Below are 6,000 nucleotides of genomic sequence, written 5' to 3' on the forward strand. Positions count from 1 at the left end.
AACACAAAGGACAGAATTACAGAAACAGTATTAGATACCAATTTATTGAGAGACACAATTCACTAAAATCTGTTTTTATTCAGCCAAAAACATACTGGGTCATCAAGCTGCAGCTCGGCTGGGGATGATTAATGATGGGATACAACTTTGGCAGGTCACACACCCATCAATGAAAGGCAGATGCCTGTTAGAATAATTATTGCATTTGGTTGTCTGGTTGTTGTTTGCTGCAGCACCGTCGCAGGAGAACACGCAACCTGCACAGAAAGACCGGAACCGACTCAGAACCTTCCTGCTGGAAGTCGACGGTAATAACTGCACCATAATGCTGTCTGGAGTTAAAAGAGTAAAAACAATCTTAATGAAAATTTCAAAAGGTTATAACTAGCAGAAACTAGCTGCTGATGAGCTTATTGAGCAATCTGTCACTTTCAATTGAATTCGCTTAAATTAGGCGTTTAAATTACGTTTATCTGTAAAAGAAAATAGTGACAAATTTGTATTTAAAGAACATTAAACACTCACAACCCTGAATAAGTATTTAAATGAACCAAATGTCTCTATTTAAATGGTCAGTCTTCATTTACTTCAACATAAAACAGTCAGGGAGCCTCACTTTATTTGGTGAAATGATAACAGGTAAAGAAATTCCCTAAGAACTGTAAATACTTCATATAAAGGTGATGCAACAGAAACACTATCTGCAGACATCAGCGGGGTATAACTTATGAAACACAGCTTACCATTTTGTGTCCCGCACTCATCTCCAGATGGCCGGATGAGATCTGAGGGAAACCCCTCCGTCACTGCGCGATCCCCCCGCAACCTCTTCAGCTCCACATCAGGCTGTCAGCCTGCAGCCTCTGCCGCTTTATGCCACCATAACATCCCTGCCATCCATATCCTCCAAGCCGATGGAAGGTGTGCTGGCAGTCTGAACGCATTGGAAGCGGGAAACAGGTAAAGGTTCTGAAAGTGTCCCGTTCCAGCCCAGCCAGTGGTGCTGCAGAAGGAGGAGGAGGAGGAGGAGGAGGAGGCGCAAGGGAGGGGAGGCAGATCGGAGCCGCTGTGCGTACCACGGGTGCCTCGGGCAGCTTAACCAAGTTCAAGTTTGTGTAAAGGTGACGGGAAGCGCAACAGTAACCAGGGACATCCAGTGTGAAACCCCTGGAGGAGGTTTCAGAAGAACTAAAGGCGCTGAATGCCTCCTGGAGTCCGCAGGATTAATCTGCTTATGGATAGATTCTGTGAAATTCAAGGACAGAGAGGAGATGTTGTGCTCTTTGTTTCTACCCTCAGCGAGCTGCGCGCAACAGGGGGCGCGGTTTCCTCTCGAATTACAGTCAGCAATAAGACATCTAAAGCATCGAGATTCGAGGGCCAACAGTGCCACAACTGAACAATCAGCCATTTTCTACAGCTTCTTCCATAGTGGGTCGCGGGGGAGCTGGTGCCTATCTCCAGTAGTCTATGGGCCGGAGGCAGGGTACACCCTGGACAGGTCGCCAGTCCATCGCAGGGCAACACAGACAGGACAAAGAAAAAACATGCACAAGCTCATTCACACCTAAGGGCAATTTAGAGAGATCACTTAACCTCACAGCCATGTCTTTGGACAGTGTGAAGAGGCCGGAGTACCCGGTGAGAACCCACGCATGCACGGGGAGAACATGCAAACTCCATGCAGAAAGACCCTGGCCGGAGGTCGAACCCAGGACCTTCTTACTGCACGGCAACAGTGCTACCACCTGCCCCGACAGCAGCCCTGAATAAATACAATATGTTCAATATCATAAATTTAATGTAGAGAAAAAGGATAAAAATAAAAGATGAATTCAGTGTTCAAAGGAAATATAATTATTCTACATTATTTAATTATTTTAAGGCGTTTTGTTGCACCTTATTATGAATGTATTTTATTTTATCTGTCAACATTTCCCCCCTAGGCAGGACCATTGACAAGTTGATTGGACTGCAGGTAAATTTCCGCTTAACACTTATAAAACATCTGAATTTTCTAGACCCAACTTGCAGACTGCTTTATGTTTATTTTGATATATGAAATATATTTAATATATAAAATTGATGTTTACTATGATTATTGCTCAGCTTACATCACAAATAAACACATCTCAGTGTTTATTTCTGACAAAGAAAGGTACGTTAGTGATATCAATATACAGGTTCAGCTCTGAATGATAAATATTCATTAGTGTCTAAATTTATCCAGCATAGGTTATTGTTGTTCAAAATTGAGATTTCTTTCGCGTATGACTTCCTTAGAACAGTGTACAACGTAAGTGTATTTGTATAGTTATTGCGTAAATGTGCGCTTAGCTAAACTTTCTTTCGTTATTCCAGTTAAAATATGTGGGAAAAAAAAGTCCCAACGGACATTTTGAGGCTGAGGTGTTAAAGGTTTAATAAGTAAAAGGCTTTCTGCTAACCTTAATTAGGTGATTTCGCACCCAGAAGTTAGTTGAAAAGTCTAGAAGAAAAAATGGGGGTAAAAATATCTTCTCAATACAACTTTGGACCCAAACAAAATTTGTCACGTCACATAGAGGGTCTCACATCAGGTTGGAGTCACCAAATGGTTGACTTTATGTGAGACAGGCCACAAAACTACTTTTCTGCATCAGGAATTAATTGGAGACTCAAGAATCAGTTCTATAAGGTCTCCCTATGTGTTCAACCCACTGCACTCGACATGAACCATACCAAAGAGCAGGTATCGATCATACAGTCCATACATATTTTATACAGTGGATGATGTCAAACAGAACTACATTGATTGCCTCAGGTCAGTTTGTATTGTTCTGTTATTCAGATAGTCCGTTAACATGAACAACTTGTCATAGAGCCTGCGTCAACGTGAGCGCCTTTCCATTTGGGTCACAATAATGTCATGCACAGTGCAGCTGTTTGGTCTCCTAAACAAATATTTACCTGACTGCAGGTATTTACCCCCTTGAAAGGCAATTTTTTCACCTTAACATTGACTTTAAAAACTTTCACAAAAATTGCACCAAATTTGCTGAGCGGAAAGATCCATAGGACCCCTGTCATTAGGGTTGCATTAGGGTTGCACTAACCTTCCGGTTTGTCCTTGGGAAGCAGCTCATCCGGCTGCGTGTGCCTCCGGGAACAACTACAACGAGCAAACACTTTGTCCTTGCATTTATGGCTACAGGCAGAGCAGACAACACATTAGTGAGAGTGGAGATGGAAACTGGTAGAAATGAAGCCAGGTGGGGGGTCTCTCTACGTGTGTGTGTGTGTATGTGTGTGTGTTTGTGTGTGTGTGTGTTTTCTGAGAAAATAGACATTATGCTGATTGAGTCCACCACTACTCATTAGCCCACAGTGCAGAAGGTCTGGTGGATGTGTACAACATGAGGGCAACCTCCTCACATGCAGGGCTCTCAGTTGTTCTGCTGTTTTTGCATACAAAAAAGGTGGTTTTGGTATAGAGACATAGACGATGTTGCTGCGGTAAATGTTGTAAAAATGAAACCAGCTAACCTCTCAATGTCCTGCACGTACCACAACCTCCACATTGACTTCTCTGCCCAGCCTCATTTTTGCTTTATTAATTTCACCAACACAATCGTTCCTGCAACTGCCCACCATCACACAAGCACTTTAATGCATTACACGGAAGGCTAGCACAGCTACGGACAGATGCAACTGAAAACACAGAGATGGCGCCAGCCCAGACAGAACTAATAGCAAGCCTCAGCCTGGAGGATTAAGAGTTTAATCCCTCACAGACAAGAGGAGCAGAGATGGAATCGCAGCAGTCGGGTCTGATGAGCAGAGGTTTGAGGCATGTAGACAATGATGATGATGAAGCACAAGGGTGATACAGGAAGACAGCATTTATATCAGGTCTTGTTTGACCAGAATCCTTGAAATCACAAATTTGTCATGTGGATCAAAAATGTAAGAATTAAATTACCCCCAATTAGGCCAAGCCAGTTTTTAAAGCTCTAAATTGTGTGACAAAGGCTGGTAAAAAAAAACAGGACACAAACAGGTCATCAGCTATTTGGTTCCTTCCTAAGAAATGTTTGTGCAGCACTGTCAAATATATTGTTATTCCTGGAAAAGAAAGTAATTAAATTTTAGGAAAACAGAAAAAAATAAATTTGTTATACTAGATGAACAAAAGATTTCAATTAAGTGTGTTTTCTAGCTGAGGAAAAAAGTATAAAAAGTGATGAAAGTTTGCTCCTCACTTTCAGCTGTTTGATGTTTGAGGGTTTTCTTGCATGTTCAGCCCATTTCCAGTCCCCCCACAGTCTCTCAATGAGATTAAGATTTGAGATTTTACTAGGCCCAGGACGTTTCATTTCTTAATTGTCAACCAGTCCTTGGTGTATCTACAGGTATGTTCAGGACATTGTGATGTTGCAGGTTGCAGTTTTGCTACACCTTTACCTTCTAACAGGTTCTCTCACATTTTCCTCAAGCTTCCAATTTTATAATTTATGGTGCCTTCTATGATGGTAAACTGGCCTAGTTCAGCAAAATATCCCCTAACAGCCCATATCAAGGGGCCTGGTACCCCATACTCCCGGAGGACCCCCCACAGCAATCCCAGAGGGACACGGTCGAACGCCTTCTCCAGGTCCACAAAGCACATGTAGACTGGTTGGGCAAACTCCCATGAACCCTCCAGGACCCTGCTGAGGGTGTAGAGCTGGTCCACCGTTCCACGGCCAGGACGAAAACCACACAGCTCTTCTTGAATCCGAGGTTCAACTAACTGACGGGCCCTCCTCTCCAGAACCTCTGAATAGACCTTAACAGTGAGGCTTAACAGTGTGCCTCCCCTATAGTTGGAACACTCTCTACGGTCCCCGTTTTTGAATAGGGGGACCACCACCCCGGTCTGCCAGTCCAGTGGAACTACCCCCGGTGTCCATGCAATGCTGCAGAGTCGCGTTAGCCGACACAACCCTACAACCTCCAGAGCCTTAAGGAACTCTAGGCTAATCTCATCCACCCCCGTGGCCTTACCACCGAGGAGCTTTTTAATCACCTTGGTGACCTCAGCACCAGAGATTGGAGAGCCTGCCCTGAGGGCCCCAGGCTCCGCTTCCTCAGTGGAAGACGTGACAGTGGGATTGAGGAGGTCTTCGAAGTACTCTGCCCACCAACCCACAACGTCCCGAATTGAGGTCAACAGCACACCCTCCCTGGTGTACCTCTCCTCCGAGACGCCGGATGGTGGACCAGAATCGCCATACGAAAGTTGTTTTCCATGGCCCTTCGAACTCCTCCCATGCCCGAGTTTTTGCCTCAGCAACCACCCGAGCCACATGCTGCTTGGACTGCCGGTACTCCTCAGCTGCGTCCGGAGTCCCACAGGCCAAAAAGACCCAATAGGACTCCTTCTTCAGCTTGACAGCATCCCTAACCACTGGTGTCCACCAGCGTGTTCGTGGATTGCCGCCCCGACAGGCACCAACAACCTTGCGGCCACAGCTCCGGTAAGCCGCCTTGGCAATGGAGGCGCGGAACACGGCCCACTCGGACTCAATGTCCCCTACCTCCCTCGGAACGTGTTTGAAGCTCTCCCGGAGGTGGGAGTTGAAGCTCCGCCTCACGGGAGACTCTGCCGGGGGTTCCCAGCAGACCCTCAAGATTCGTTTGGGTCTGCCAGGTCTGACCGGCATCCTCCCCCACCATTGGAGGCAGCTCACCACCAGGTAGTTGTCAGTGCAAAGCTCCGGTCCCCTCTTCACCCGAGTGTCCAAGACATGCGGCCGCAGATCAAACAGCAACACTGCACCCGTATACAGAACAAAAAGCAACAACTCTCCAAAACACAAGAATTTATTAGAGAAATACATCAACTTCAAGTTAAAATACTTAAGTAAAGAAACTCTTTAACTAGAAAATTAATGTTCAACCAAAGTACTACGTAAAAATGAAGGAAAACTACTAAACTATGACAACAAAATAGTAAAAAGGAACAAATAAGAATAAAGG

General features: G+C 45.0%; 1 protein-coding gene across 3 annotated transcripts in view; it reads right to left on the minus strand.

The window, feature by feature from the left end:
• Positions 1 to 1,886, minus strand: part of kcng4a (potassium voltage-gated channel, subfamily G, member 4a) — a 49,001-nt gene extending 47,115 nt beyond the window's left edge. The window contains exons 1-2 of one of the 3 annotated variants that reach the window (XM_047355065.1): positions 744 to 1,886; positions 96 to 257 (exon numbers count right to left, since the gene is read on the minus strand). The gene's annotated coding sequence lies outside the window, so the exon portion shown is untranslated. Of the gene's footprint in view, positions 1 to 95; positions 333 to 743 lie in introns of all 3 variants that reach the window. The other 2 variants (XM_047355083.1, XM_047355073.1) reach the window with 2 other exon arrangements.
• Between the last annotated feature and the right edge of the window lie 4,114 nt (positions 1,887 to 6,000).

Source organism: Girardinichthys multiradiatus, chromosome 2, assembly GCF_021462225.1.
Source record: "Girardinichthys multiradiatus isolate DD_20200921_A chromosome 2, DD_fGirMul_XY1, whole genome shotgun sequence".
Taxonomy (NCBI): Eukaryota; Metazoa; Chordata; class Actinopteri; order Cyprinodontiformes; family Goodeidae; genus Girardinichthys; species Girardinichthys multiradiatus.